The sequence below is a fragment of the Syngnathoides biaculeatus genome, chromosome 12 (genome assembly GCF_019802595.1).
Source record: "Syngnathoides biaculeatus isolate LvHL_M chromosome 12, ASM1980259v1, whole genome shotgun sequence".
NCBI lineage: Eukaryota > Metazoa > Chordata > Actinopteri > Syngnathiformes > Syngnathidae > Syngnathoides > Syngnathoides biaculeatus.
The window spans coordinates 5206290-5220738 of NC_084651.1; the positions used below are offsets into that span (position 1 = coordinate 5206290).

At 45.9% G+C, this 14449-nt stretch overlaps 1 protein-coding gene across 2 annotated transcripts in view; it reads right to left on the reverse strand.

The window, feature by feature from the left end:
* The window catches only part of marchf8 (membrane-associated ring finger (C3HC4) 8), a 90565-nt gene extending 80929 nt beyond the window's left edge, over positions 1-9636 (reverse strand). The window contains exons 1-2 of one of the 2 annotated variants that reach the window (XM_061837865.1): positions 9530-9636; positions 8833-9196 (exon numbers count right to left, since the gene is read on the reverse strand). The gene's annotated coding sequence lies outside the window, so the exon portion shown is untranslated. Of the gene's footprint in view, positions 1-8832; positions 9197-9529 lie in introns of those variants that run through there. The other variant, XM_061837866.1, reaches the window with a different exon arrangement.
* Positions 9637-14449: the final 4813 nt, after the last annotated feature.

Below are 14449 nucleotides of genomic sequence, written 5' to 3' on the forward strand. Positions count from 1 at the left end.
TGGGCTCAGCTGGTTAAGCGTTGGCCTCACAGTTCTGAGGTCCCCGGGTTCAATCCCGGACCCGCCTGGGTGGAGTTTGCACGCTCTCCCCGATCCTGCGTGGGTTTTCTCCGGGTGGGCACTCCGGTTTCCTCCCACATCCCAAAAAGCATGCAAAATTAATTGGACGCTCTAAATTGCGCCTAGGTGTGATTGTGAGTGCGGCCGTTTGTCTTTATGGGCCCTGCGATTGGCTGGCAACCAGTTCAGGGTGTACCCCGCCTCCTGCCCGTTGACAGCTGGGAAAGGCTCCAGCACTCCCGCAACCCTTGTGAGGATAAGTGGCTAAGAAAATGGATGGATAGATAATTGGACACTAAAATTGGCCCAAGGTGTGATTAAGTGTGACTGTCTCGATGTGCCCTGCGATTGGCTGGCAACCAGTTCAGGGTGAACCCCGCGCCTCGTGCCCATTGACAGCTGGGAAAGGCTCCAGCACTTCCCCCAACCCTCGTGAGGATAAGCGGCAAAGAAAATGGATGGATACTTCAAGAATATACAAAAAAAAATCCAAATGCTGCTTATGCTGCAAAGGCCCAAAGTTAATGAACTATTTGCTTGTTTTTATGTCTCCCAGCGACCCTTGTGAGGATAAGGGGCTGAGAAGATGGATGGATGGATGGATGAATGGTTTGTCTTCATGACTGCATTATACTGCCCCCTTGGTGGCAAGATCACATATGCCAGAGGAGTCACAATGAATTAATCACATGTAGTATGAAAAAAAATATATTAATAGTATCGTCCCCCCCCCCCCTCGTATTAAACTGTATTAAACAGCAAGCTAAGAAAATGTCATTTTTTAGGGGGGTGATTGGGGGAGGCTGGAACAAATTAATGGCTTTCCCATTGACTTTAATGGAGAACGACGTTTTGCAATACAATTGACAACGTGTTCTGTTAGCGCTGCCATAATTCAATCAAGCGATTTCTTTGGGGTTTTAAACACTTGTCTCCATTCTTTCCATTCAATCTGTTTTTTTAAAAAGGCCCAAAAAAAAAAATAATAATAATAATAATGTCTGGGAGCGCATCAAAAATGGTAATTTTTATCGAACCTTTGTTCCGCCGAGTTTGATTGAAGCGGCTCAGGCGGCGAACAATGGACGCTGTCAAATTCCTCGCGTCGTCGAATACCGCGGGAGGCACTTTGCGCCGTCTCGGGCTTTTTGTCCGCAACAATGGCGGCGGCGAGCTCGGGACTGCGTTTTTGTCACCTCGCGATTGATTCCCTGGAACGCGGCCGCGGCGGAAAGCCACGACTTACTTCTACATACTTCCATGACGCCAAGACGACGGCAAAGCACTACTTGTGTACATGAAGCTCCTCATCTTACAGCAACAAATTTCCTTGGCACCAAAATTCCACAAAAGAGTGGCAAAGCACTACTTTTGTCCGACGGAAGCTCCTCGACTCACTTCAAAATAGCTCCTTTGGCCCTATGATGGCAGCAAAGCACTACATTTGTTTGAATGAAGCTCCTCAACTTACGTCGACATATTTCTTGGCACAAAGATGCCACAATACGGCAGCAAAGCATTGTTCTTAACGAAGCTCCTCAACTGCCTTCAACGTAGTTGTGCGTAACCAACATACCACAAGATGGCAGCAAAACACTACTTGTGTAAAATGAAGTTCCTTAACTTAACAACATGCAGTCAAGCCTCGGTTTTCGAACGAAAATTTCAAGATTTTCTTTTTTTTTTTTTTTGCTTCTGTTTTCGAACAAAAATCGGTACTCGAACGCCCCCGTATCGCGCGCGGCCAGACCAGCTGACCCAGACATGCTTTGTTGTGAATTCCCACACCCCCGAAGAAAACCCAGAAACGACATAACGCGTGCGGCGCAACCGGCGCAGACGTGTCCCTGTAGTTTTTCTTCTTATCTAGGACGACCGTATCAAGCCCAAATCATGGCTCCAAAGAAGGAAAGTTATTCGTCTAAAATTATTCTGCACTTTTGTTAATTATTGTCATTGTTATATGTTATTACAGATACGACAATCCGCTCCCAGCCTAGAGTACGCTACATCTAAAGCATACTTAAGCAAAAAAAAAATATTTCTTAAATTATTTTATTATATAAAGTATTTAAACTATACATGTATTTCTACTATGCAGTTTATGATCAGGAAAAGCTAAAAAAAAAAAAAAAGGGTTAGGGTTAGCCAAATTTTTAAAGCTTGGAACACATTATTTCTTTTTCCATTCATTGTAATGGGAAACATCGATCTGGTTTTCGAACAAATCACTTTCGAACTGTTAACCGCTAGGGTTAGCGCTGTGCTAGCATGTTGCTGCTGTGTTATTGCAGTGTCTCAGTGATTTTTACCGGTATATTTTTTTTTTAACCACTCCTGTTAGCGCTGTGCTAACATGTTGCTACTGTGTGGCTGTTTTTTTTTTTTCGTTTTTTTTTTTTTTTTAAACCAGCCTTGTTCGTGCTACTGTGTTATTGCTATGTTAAGCTAAGCTAAGGTATTAAAACTTTGAAAACCCTTTGTAAATATCTCTCGTTTCAATGTGGGCCCTTGCAGCTTTTGCACAGCTGCAGCTCACGTATGTACCAAACGGTATTTCCTTTACAAATGTACTGGGTGAGCCTTATAACCAGGTGCGCTCTGCAGGCCGTAAATTACGTTAGTAGCAGAATTTTACCATCTAGTAATTACTACTGTTGACAAATTGACATTTGCGTACAACTAGTGAAGTGCAATATCCTAACTAGGACACATTCATGTCACTGGTAGTACTAGTAGCCAACAGTTGTCAAATAGTGCAGAGTTTGGCCTAACTAGTAACGTAGTTTTCCGATTCGTGTGCCAAAATTTTCCTACTAGTTAGGACAAAAGCGTACGAATAAATGGACCTTAAATTGGATGCCAAGGTTATCCAGAAGATGCTGTTTCTTTGATACCGAGGTCAAGTGGGACCAGCGCATCCTCATCGCCTTCTTTTTTTGTTGCTTTTTAATTCCGTCCCCGACGTAACCGACGGCAACGGAGGCGATGTAACACCGACGCGTTGCGGACATCGCGTCGTTGAACGCCAGGCTGCAATCCGGGGAACATCATTTCGAGTACGCAAACAAAAAAAAAACAAAAAAAGAAACCGGGCCCACCCGGAAGGCGAAAGACGATCCCTATGGCCCGGCGCTGAAATGCGAGATGCTATCAGACTGTGAGCCGCTCAACGTTGACCCCGCGGGCTCATTCGCCGCAAAAAAAAAATAAAAAAACATCCACATTGCGTGCATACGGCGTACGTGGATGATGCTCAACGTCAAAACGGCAAAAAAAATAAAATTAAAAAAAAAAAAAAAACCTCCAAAGTACGTCCGGGTGTCCTTTCATCTTGAATGGATGGAGTGAGTGAGTGAGAGATCCAGCTAGTGTGAGTGAGTGAGTGAGCGAGCGAGCGAGTGATAGATCTAGCTAGAGAGTGAGTGAGTGATCCAGCGAGAGTGATTGAGTGATAGATCCAGCTAGTGTGAGTGATTGAGTGAGTGAGTGAGTGAGTGAGTGAGCGACAGATCCAGCTAGAGAGTGAGTGAGTGAGTGAGTGAGTGAGTGAGTGAGAGACAGATCCAGCTAGAGGGTGATTGAGTGATAGATCTAGCTCGAGAGTGAGTGAGTGAGTGAGTGAGTGAGTGAGTGATTCAGCGAGAGTGATTGAGTGATCCAGCGAGAGTGATTGAGTGATAGATCCAGCTAGAGAGTGAGTGATTGAGTGAGTGAGTGAGTGAGTGAGCGATAGATCCAGCTAGAGAGTGAGTGAGTGAGTGATCCAGCGAGAGTGAGTGAGTGATAGATCCAGCTACAGAGTGAGTGAGTGAGTGAGTGATAGATCTAGCTCGAGAGTGAGTGAGTGAGTGATAGATCTAGCTATAGAGTGAGTGAGTGAGTGAGTGATCCAGCGAGAGGGGACTGAGCGAGAGTGAGTGAGGAGTGAGTGAGTGAGTGAGAGTGAGCTACGTGAGCGACAGATCCAGCTAGAGAGTCAGTGAGTGAGTGAGCGAGCAAGCGAGCGACAGATCCAGCTAGAGAGTGATTGAGTGAGTGAGTGATCGAGTGATCCAGCGAGAGTGTGAGTGAGTGAGTGAGTAGTATCCAGCGAGAGTGAGTGAGCGATAGATCCAGCTAGAGAGTGAGTGAGTGAGGGAATGAGCGACAGATCTAGCTAGAGGTGAGTGAGTGACTGAGCGAGCAAGCAAGCGACAGATCCAGCTCGAGAGTGAGTGAGTGAGCGAGGAGCGAGTGATAGATCTAGCTATAGAGTGAGTGAGTGATCCAGCGAGGAGTGATAGATCCAGCTAGTGTGAGTGAGTGAGTGAGTGAGTGAGTGAGTGAGTGAGTGAGTGAGTGAGTGAGGTGACGGGTGAGCGAGGGACAGATCCAGAAGAGGAGTGAGAGAGTGAGTGAGTGAGTGAGTGGAGTGAGTGAGTGAGTGAGTGAGTGAGTGAACAGATCCACTAGAGAGTGATTGAAGTGAGTGAGTGAGTGATGAGTGAGCACAGATCCAGCTAGAGAGTGATTGAGTGATAGATCTAGCTCGAGAGAGTGAGTGAGTGAGTGAGTGAGTGATTCAGCGAGAGTGATTGAGTGATCCAGCGAGAGTGATTGAGTGATAGATCCAGCTAGAGAGTGAGTGAGTGAGTGAGTGAGTGATAGATCTAGCTCGAGAGTGAGTGAGTGATCCAGCGAGAGTGATTGAGTGATAGATCCAGCTACAGAGTGAGTGAGTGAGTGAGTGATAGATCTAGCTCGAGAGTGAGTGAGTGAGTGATAGATCTAGCTATAGAGTGAGTGAGTGAGTGAGTGATCCAGCGAGAGTGACTGAGCGAGTGAGTGAGTGAGTGAGCGAGTGAGCGACAGATCCAGCTAGAGAGTCAGTGAGTGAGTGAGCGAGCAAGCGAGCGACAGATCCAGCTAGAGAGTGATTGAGTGAGTGAGTGATCGAGTGATCCAGCGAGAGTGAGTGAGTGAGTGAGTAATCCAGCGAGAGTGAGTGAGCGATAGATCCAGCTAGAGAGTGAGTGAGTGAGTGAATGAGCGACAGATCTAGCTAGAGAGTGAGTGAGTGACTGAGCGAGCAAGCAAGCGACAGATCCAGCTCGAGAGTGATTGAGTGAGTGAGCGAGCGAGTGATAGATCTAGCTATAGAGTGAGTGAGTGATCCAGCGAGAGTGATAGATCCAGCTAGTGTGAGTGAGTGAGTGAGTGAGTGAGTGAGCGAGCGACAGATCCAGATAGAGAGTGAGTGAGTGAGTGAGTGAGTGAGTGACAGATCCACTAGAGAGTGATTGAGTGAGTGAGTGAGCGACAGATCCAGCTAGAGAGTGATTGAGTGATAGATCTAGCTCGAGAGTGAGTGAGTGAGTGATCCAGCGAGAGTGATTGAGTGATCCAGCGAGAGTGAGTGAGTGATAGATCCAGCTAGAGAGTGAGTGAGTGAGTGATCCAGCGAGAGTGATTGAGTGATAGATCCAGCTACAGAGTGAGTGAGTGAGTGATAGATCTAGCTCGAGAGTGAGTGATAGATCTAGCTATAGAGTGAGTGAGTGAGTGAGTGATCCAGCGAGAGTGAGTGATCCAGCGAGAGTGAGTGAGTGAGCGAGTGAGCGAGCGACAGATCCAGCTAGAGTGAGTGAATGAGTGAGTGAGTGAGTGAGTGATCCAGCGAGAGTGATTGAGTGATCCAGCGAGAGTGAGTGATAGATCCAGCTGGAGAGTGAGTGAGTGAGTGATCCAGCGAGAGTGATTGAGTGATAGATCCAGCTACAGAGTGAGTGAGTGAGTGATAGATCTAGCTCGAGAGTGAGTGATAGATCTAGCTATAGAGTGAGTGAGTGAGTGAGTGATCCAGCGAGAGTGAGTGATCCAGCGAGAGTGAGTGAGTGAGCGAGTGAGCGACAGATCCAGCTAGAGTGAGTGAATGAGTGAGTGAGTGAGTGATCCAGCGAGAGTGATTGAGTGATCCAGCGAGAGTGAGTGATAGATCCAGCTGGAGAGTGAGTGAGTGAGTGAGTGATCCAGCGAGAGTGATTGAGTGATAGATCCAGCTACAGAGTGAGTGAGTGAGTGATAGATCTAGCTCGAGAGTGAGTGATAGATCTAGCTATAGAGTGAGTGAGTGAGTGATCCAGCGAGAGTGAGTGAGTGATCCAGTGAGAGTGAGTGAGTGAGCGAGCGACAGATCCAGCTAGAGTGAGTGAATGAGTGAGTGAGTGATCCAGCTAGAGAAAAGAGAAAGAGAGTGAGAGATCCAGCTAGAGAGTAAGTGATAGATCCAGCTAGTGACTGAGTGAGTGAGTGATCCAGCTAGAGAGAAAGGAGAAAGAGTGATAGATCCAGCTAGTGAGAGAGAGAGAGAGAAAGAGAAAGGGTGATAGATCCAGCTAGTGAGTGAGTGAGTGATCCAGCTAGAGATCCAGCTAGAGACTGAGTCAGTGAGTGAGTGAGTGATCCAGCTAGAGAGTGAGTGAGTGAGTGAGTAAGTGAGTGAGTGAGTGAGTGATAGATTTAGCTCGAGAGTGAGTGATCCAGCGAGTGAGTGAGTGATCCAGCTAGAGAGAGAGTGATAGATCCTCTGAGTGAGTGATAGATCCAGCTGGAGTGACTGATCCAGATAGATAGATAGATAGACCTTTAACTTACTATAAAAATGCGTCATGTAGCATAAAACAATTAACAAGTACACAGCAAAAACCAAACAGCACTTAAAATTGATCATCCCATCAAAAAAATGGGCTCAGGTACAAAAGGAAAAAACGGCGACGTACCGACGACGTCCTTCTCGGTGGTGTCGCCGGGTTACGTTATCGCCTTTTATAATGAGAATCGAGCGTGCAGGAAGTCCCAGAAAAAACGCCAACATTTTGTTTGGCGGTTTGCGCTCGCTCGCGAGCGAGGAAGCCGCAGGTGAGCGGGACACGGAAAGGAGCAAAGAACGATGGAAGAACAAAAAGGGACAAAGGCGGAAAAAGAAATTAAAGTGATGGAAATGAAAGATGGAAACAAAAAAAAAGCCATAAAATAGAAAAGAAAAACAAACTGTGGAGAGGTGCAATAAAAACACTATTCCAGAGCAAAAATGGGAAAATTATACATAAAATGTCTATATCCATTTTCCAAGCCACTTAATCTCACAAGGATTGCAGGCACACCAATAATGTAAAAAAATATATATATATATATTTTGAATTTAACATAGTGCGAGGATCAATCAACTGATTTTTTTTTTTTAGCTATAGATCAATAAATTTTATATACTATCATGAAGAAAAATTATAGAAAAAAGCACAGTTCTGTTCTGAGGACCCGGGGTTCAATCCCGGTCCCGCCTGTGTGGAGTTTGAATGTTCTCCCCGTGCCTGAGTGGGTTTTCTCCGGGTGGGCACTCCGGTTTCCTCCCACATCCCAAAAACATGCAAGATTAATTGGACACTCTAAATTGCCCATAGGAGCGATAGTGAGTGCGGCTGTTAGTCTCCATGCACCCCGCGATTGGATGGCGACCAGTTCAGGGTGTACCCCCACCCTCCTGCCCGTTGACAGCTGGGATAGGCTCCAGCACTCCCGTGACCCTCGTGAGGATAAGCGGCTAAGAAAATGGATAGATGGAAGAAATGTGTCCCCACAAATACATGAGACGTGGTGTGCACTCAGGGTAATTTGGACTAAGTGCTATGGTCACGATAATTTGTAATTCGTTCGAATTAAGGCTTATGCCTTATGATTACTGTAAGTTGATTACTCCCCGCGACCCTCATGAGGATAAGCGGCAAAAGAAAATGGAAGGATGGATGGATATCCATGTCCATTTTCCAAGCCACTCAATCTCAGGGTGAGTCAGGAGTGCGACTGTTAATCGCAAGACACACCATTAATTAAAAAATAAAATTGCATATTTTGAATTTAACATAATTCTAGGATAAATCAATGTATTTTTTTAAATATACATCAATAATTTTCATACATTATTAATTCAAAGAAAAATTCTAGCAAATTTAAACAAAATTTTGATTAGCAATACATTTACAAAATCACAGGTATCACAAAAAATGAATATGAATAATATAAATATATAGTGTAAACAGATTTTATCCATTAACTGTAAAGCAAATGATTGGGAGATTTTCCCCCACTGGTAGAAAAAAAAAAGATTGGACCATTGAATTTTATATATAAATATATATATATATATAATTTTTTTTAAAGGCGACATTTTACCTTTATGATTAATCACAACCATCATCATTTCTCAACTGCCATGAAGCCTTTATGATGTCCACGACAGAGAAGCTGACGCAATTTAATACGCTGCACATGCGTGCGTGCGTGCGTGCGTGCGGCAGGGACTGAAACCCAGTCCTCTCCTTCCATCATCAATCATCCATCCATCCTTTCTTTCTTTCTCCCACTCAGCACTTGCAGCTTTTCAAGGAGACCCAATACAAGAATTGTAGGGGGGGGGGAGACTGCAGTGCATCATACTAGTTGGTCGGGGGGGGGGGGCACACTTCCCCCAACAGTTGCAAGCGACCAACAAGCACAATCCCGAACACGACTTTGTCACAAGCTCCCTTTTCGCCCAAAACCGAACAAATTCTGATGTGGATCTTTTTTTCTGACACCGAATCCGATTGGTTCGCGCAGGTGTGCCCAATGAAATGTCCGGCGGCTTGAAACCATCCGGATCCGTGTTTTAATATTTAAAAAAACAACGCAACAAGGTGACACGCTCTATGATAAACACATCATAATAGAAAACAAAAACAAAACAAATCTTACCTGAATATTTTCCACGGAGATGCTCGACTGTTGTCCAGGTGGCTCGCCTGCGTCCGGAACCGAGCGGCCGACGCGACACGTTCAAGCCGTCCTCCTCTGTTCTTCCTCGGCGTAGCCTCCCCACCACCTCCCGCCCTCTCGACCCCGCCACGCACGGAGCCTCTCTCTCCTCTTCGTCACAAAGTCCGGGGAGGACACTCGCGTTCGCGGGTGGGTGCGTGCGTGCTGGTGACGACGGCGGCGGTGCTCGAGACCCACGTCAGTCCCTCGCTCGCTCGGTCGCTCGGCGAGTCGAGTCGAGTCGAGTCGAGTCGAGTCGAGGCCCCGCTGGGCGGCCGCTGCCTGCTGCGTCACCCACTTCCGCCTTCGCGGGGGAGCGGAGGAAGAAAGAAAGGAAGGAAGGAAGAAAGAAAGAAAAAGAGGAGGCGTGGAAAAAATACCGAATAATCACCATCATTTCAAGGAGAACATAAAAAAAAAAAAAATCACAGAAAACACATGTGAACAAACATCAGATAAATCAATATTGCATGTGAAAATTTTACAACTTCGCAAACTGTAAATGCTACAATTGGGCTAAATTCTTCAGAATTTTTAATTTTTGATTATGACACACATTTATATTTGAGACCTCTCTGTAGCACTCTCTCGGACAAGTCTGATTCATTTTGGCAAAAAAAAACAAAACAAATCATACCCCAATATTATCTGGAATACGCGATAAGAGAATCGACTTCTCACGTGTTCTGTTCGGTCGCCATTTTGGAAGCTTGTTGGTCACTGCTAAGGGGGCGGAGCTTAAGATCGCCAGTCGGAAAGCTCCATTGAGGCGCTGATGTTCATATCAAGTCAGTCACTAAAACTGGATTCTTCCATCCGAAGGACATATCCACAGTGAAGGCTCGTATGTGTCAAGCAGACCAGGAGAAGCTGATCTGTGCCCATATCTCGAGTGGACTTGACTATTGTAATGGTCTTCTGACCAGACTACCCCAAAAAGAGCCTTGAAACAGCTGCAGCTCAATCAGAAGCGCATAAAGTAACTCCAAATCTAAAGTCTTTATATCGGGTCCCATTCAGTTTTAGAACTGATTTTAAACTTGAGCTACTGGTCTACAAATCACTGAAAGGTTTAGGTTGTGGCGGCACGGTGGAGCCGTAGTCTAGCCGTAGTTCATACGGATTCTGAAACTGCAGACCAAATTCCCTTCTCCCCCCCCCCAAAAAAAAATTCTTGTGGTTTCGCAACGGTTTTTCGTCACGGTCGGTCGGGGAGCGTTTGCGGTGGACTCGCTGGTGTTCTGGCTCGCACCATCGGCAGGGTTCACCTTCCTCCTCCTCCAAAGTGCTTCCTCAAAATAGCCGATGACAGATTTTTCCTCCCCCGCAGTGTCCGGCGTGAGTTTGGGTACGTTAGAGCGACACCTTGAGTTGTGTTACCTCTCTTACAGGCAATACTGGTCTCTCGTACAGGTCTTACAAGTCTCTCTTACGGGTATGTGATAAGGATTTTTTTGGTAGTTTATACAGGTTGGCGCTCCGAAAAATTGACAGGTATGCAACTGGTTAGAGCGTTGGCCTCACCGTTCTGAGGTCCAGGGTTCAAATCCAGGCCCTGCCTGTGTGGAGTTTGCACGTTCTTCCCGTGCCTGCGTGGATTTTCTCCGGGTGGGCACTCCGGTTTCCTCGCACCTCCCAAAAACTGACATTCAATGGAGACTCCAAATTGCCCGTAGGTGTGATCGTGAGTGCGGCTGTTTGTCTCCATGTGCCCTGCGATCGGGTGGCAACCGGGGTACAGGGTGTATCCCGCCTCCTGCTCGAAGATAACCGGGATAGGCTCCAGCACTCTCGCGGACCTCGTGAGGATGAGCGAATCAGAAAATGGATCTGGACAAACCCTTTCGAGCTCTGAGATCGACAGACTCAGGTCAAATACTGGATCGTTTCGGTTGTTTCGTGAAAACCACACAAAACCACACAATCGTGTACATTTGAAGCCTTCAATCTTTTGTTTGATTTTGTCGCGTTTCAATCGGTATTCGTATAGATATTAAAAGCATCATTTTTGTATATTTCAAAATGCAAAACGTGACTGTGTTGGTTTCAAAACCCAAGTGGAGAGAGACCCGGCCCGTGAGTCAACACACCGTACATTGCTCGGGTTAATAAGTCACCCTCCGGCATGCTACTGTTGACCTGTTCCCTGACTGACTTGAGACTGTATTGTCCTGAGACGCCAGACCATAAGTCTACACACCCTTTTTTTAACCTTTTAGGTTTTTGTACATCCATCCATTTTCTTTTGCCGTTTATCCTCACGAGGGTCGCGGGGAGTGCCGGAGCCTATCCCAGCTGTCAACGGGCAGGAGGGTGGGGGTACACCCTGAACTGGTCACCAGCCAATCGCAGGGCACAACGGGACAAACAGCCGCACTCACAATCACACCTAGGGGCCATTTAGAGTGTCCAATTAATGCAGCATGTTTTTGAGATGTGGGAGGAAACCGGAGTGCCCACCCGGAGAAAACCCACGCAGGCACGGGGAGAACATGCAAACTCCACACGCCTAGGGGCCGGGATCGAACCCGGGTCCCCAGAACTGTGAGGCCAACGCTTTACCAGCTGGGCCACCGTGCAGCTCAAAAATAATATAAATATAAAATTTCAATGTAAATGTAATGAAATTTCATGTAAAATAATGATAGTTGGGATCAACAATAATATTTCCAATGACAAACTGCTAAAAAAAAATAGTAATGATATAAATACATTCAATATTTCAAGTATATCAATGAAAAACAAAAACTTAAAGGAATCAGAATCAGCTTTGATGGCCAAGTGTGTAAAAAACACACAAGGAATTGTTCTCCGGCAGTCGGTGCTGCCCTGGTACGACATTCAGAACAAATTATGATGAGGTAATTATGCATGGTCTCTTAGCAATATCGCAATAATAATTACAGCAATTATCTCTGAGCCGTAAGACGGTGAGCACGAAAGTTAAGGAGAGCGACCGTGTGGATCGCGAGAGACGTGACCCAGTCGGGTTTTTGTCCGAGGTGTGGAGTCCGAACAACCGAGCACCAGCATTCCACGTGACTCCACACATCCATTTTCTTCGCCGCTTATCCACACGAGGGTCGCGGGGAAGCGCCGGAGCCGATCCACGGCTGTCGACGGGCAGGAGGCGGGGTTACACCCTGAACTGTTACAGAACGTTACGTCGCAAAAAACACTCTTTGCCGTCTTCTTGATTCATTTTCAATAATTCCTGGTTCAAAACAAGAAAGATGTCATCCTGTTGCGTAGCAACCGGCACATCAAAGGAACAACAATGAGTCAGTCGTAACGTAAAGGAGCGGGAAGGGGACGACACATTCGCGGAAATTGGAGGCGCCGACGTGTCCCGCATGGTTGAAAACAGTTATCGAGCAGCAATATTGATTGTCGGCATACAATCCGGCCGTCATTGCGACAAATAATTTGAAATATGACTTCAGGGGGCTTTGTTACCATGTGGATTTTGTCGGTAAAATGGCTGCTGCTGTTTTGGTTCGCCGCGGAGAAAGGCGGGGGGGTTGACTTCGGCTAAAGAGGCTGTCATCATAAAGCCTAAAAGTGTCTTTAATAATAATAAGCGGGGGGAATATGATTACATATCTGTTTACGTGCCGACGCGCTGCTGTTTTGCTTACTCAAAACTTTATTGATAAGGCGTTTCAACAACTGTTGCCGGAACAAAGTGGAAGCGGAACGCGGGAGTCAAACTCAAGGCCCGGGGGCCAGATCTGGCCCGCCACGTGGTTTTTATGTGGCCCGCGAAGCCAAATCTACAGTGTCAATTTCCATGATTCTTGCAAAAAAAAAAAAAAAAAATATCTGTACCAAAATTTCAAATGGTCATATATCAAAAATGATAAAGTGAATGAACATGAATAGTTGAAAAACACATTGACTTCTGATTCCAAAACTGGTTCACAAATTGATGTAAATATGAGACAATGAAATCTTTTTATTGTTTTGACAGTCATAACGGCCCTCGGAGGGAACTACAATATGTCCCGCGAGAAAAATGAGTTTGAAACCCCTGAACTACAGTAAAATATGCCCAATTTACAACAATTAGGGCACGGTGGATCAGCTGATAAAGCGTCGGCCTCACAGTTCTGAGGAGCCAGGTTCGATCCCGACCCTGCCTGCGTGGAGTTTGCATGTTCTCCCTGTGCCTGCGTGGGTTTCCTCCGGGTGGACACTCCGGTTTCCTCCCACATCCCAAAAACATGTAACATTAACTGGACACACTAAATTGTCCCAAGGTGTGTTTGTGAGTGCGACTGTCTCGATGTGCCCTCCAATTGGCTGACGACCAGTTCAGCGTGTACCCGCCTCCTGCCCGTTGACAACAGCACTAATGCGGCCCTCGTGAGGATAGGCGGCAAAGAAAATGGATGGTTTACAATACGCATCAAGACTTCCCTTTACATTGGGATTTGCCATAGTTACTTCGTTTGACATAAATTGCTGCAAAATGTAAACAAACAAGTGCAGTTTTTCTAACAGCAATATGTCCGTTGGAATGTAGGTTTCAAATCTGTCATAATACGCTCATATTTCAGAATTTCTCATTAGGAGACGCGAACAAGCTTTGGACCGTTTATGTACGTCAGCATCCTGGTCCACATCACAGCGTCTGCTTGGAGCAGCCGAGCGTTGACAGCTACGTCGCGTACTTCAACGTCTTGTTTTTACTTTTCCCAAGCGGCTGCGACTTGTTCACTTCGCCAAAAATGCGGCGTCGTCCAGCTGAGTTGAGTGGGCGGACGCCGAATACAAAATGGGCATGTAGGGCACTTATAAAGACTACAATGATATTACTCGTGATCTTTCCAAGTAAAAAGTACTCACACTGCTTAACACGCGGAGTACGATTCCACTATTTTATCCTGTTGGGATTTCAATATAAAGTTGACGAGGCGTCAACCTTTTTTTTTGCATCGATCGCCAACATTTCCCTGTCACTCTGACATTGCCTCCCGTTCCGTCCAAAATCTTAATTCCGTGTACATATCCTTGCGTGAAATAGTCGAGACCTCTCTGTAGCACTCTCTTGGGCAAAAAAAAAAAAAAAAAAAACCCAAACAACATACCGCAATATTATCTGAAATTTGCAATAGAGAATCGACTTCAAACGTGTTCTGTTCAATCGCCATTTTGGAAGGTCCGTTGAGGTGCTGACGTTCAACAGTCGTATCAAATCAGTCACTAAAACTGCCTTCTACCATCCGAAGGACATAACCTCAGCAGAGTCTTGCATGTGCCAAGAAGACCAGGAGACGCTGATCCGTGCTTTTATCTCAAGTGGACTTGACTATTTTAATGGTCTTCTGACCGGACCTCCCCCTCCCCCCAAAAGAGCTCGAAACAGCTGCAGCTCGGGTCCTGACCACAACAAAGAGGTTTGGAGCATATTGATTTAAAACTGATTTTAAACTTCAGCTACTGGTCTAGAAATCACTAAATGGTTTAGGAAGAAAGAAAGTCACCTTTAAGAGTCTTAAAGAGCGTAGACCGCTACTCGAGGAACTTCAATAACTTACGAGAAACAGGCGGTTGC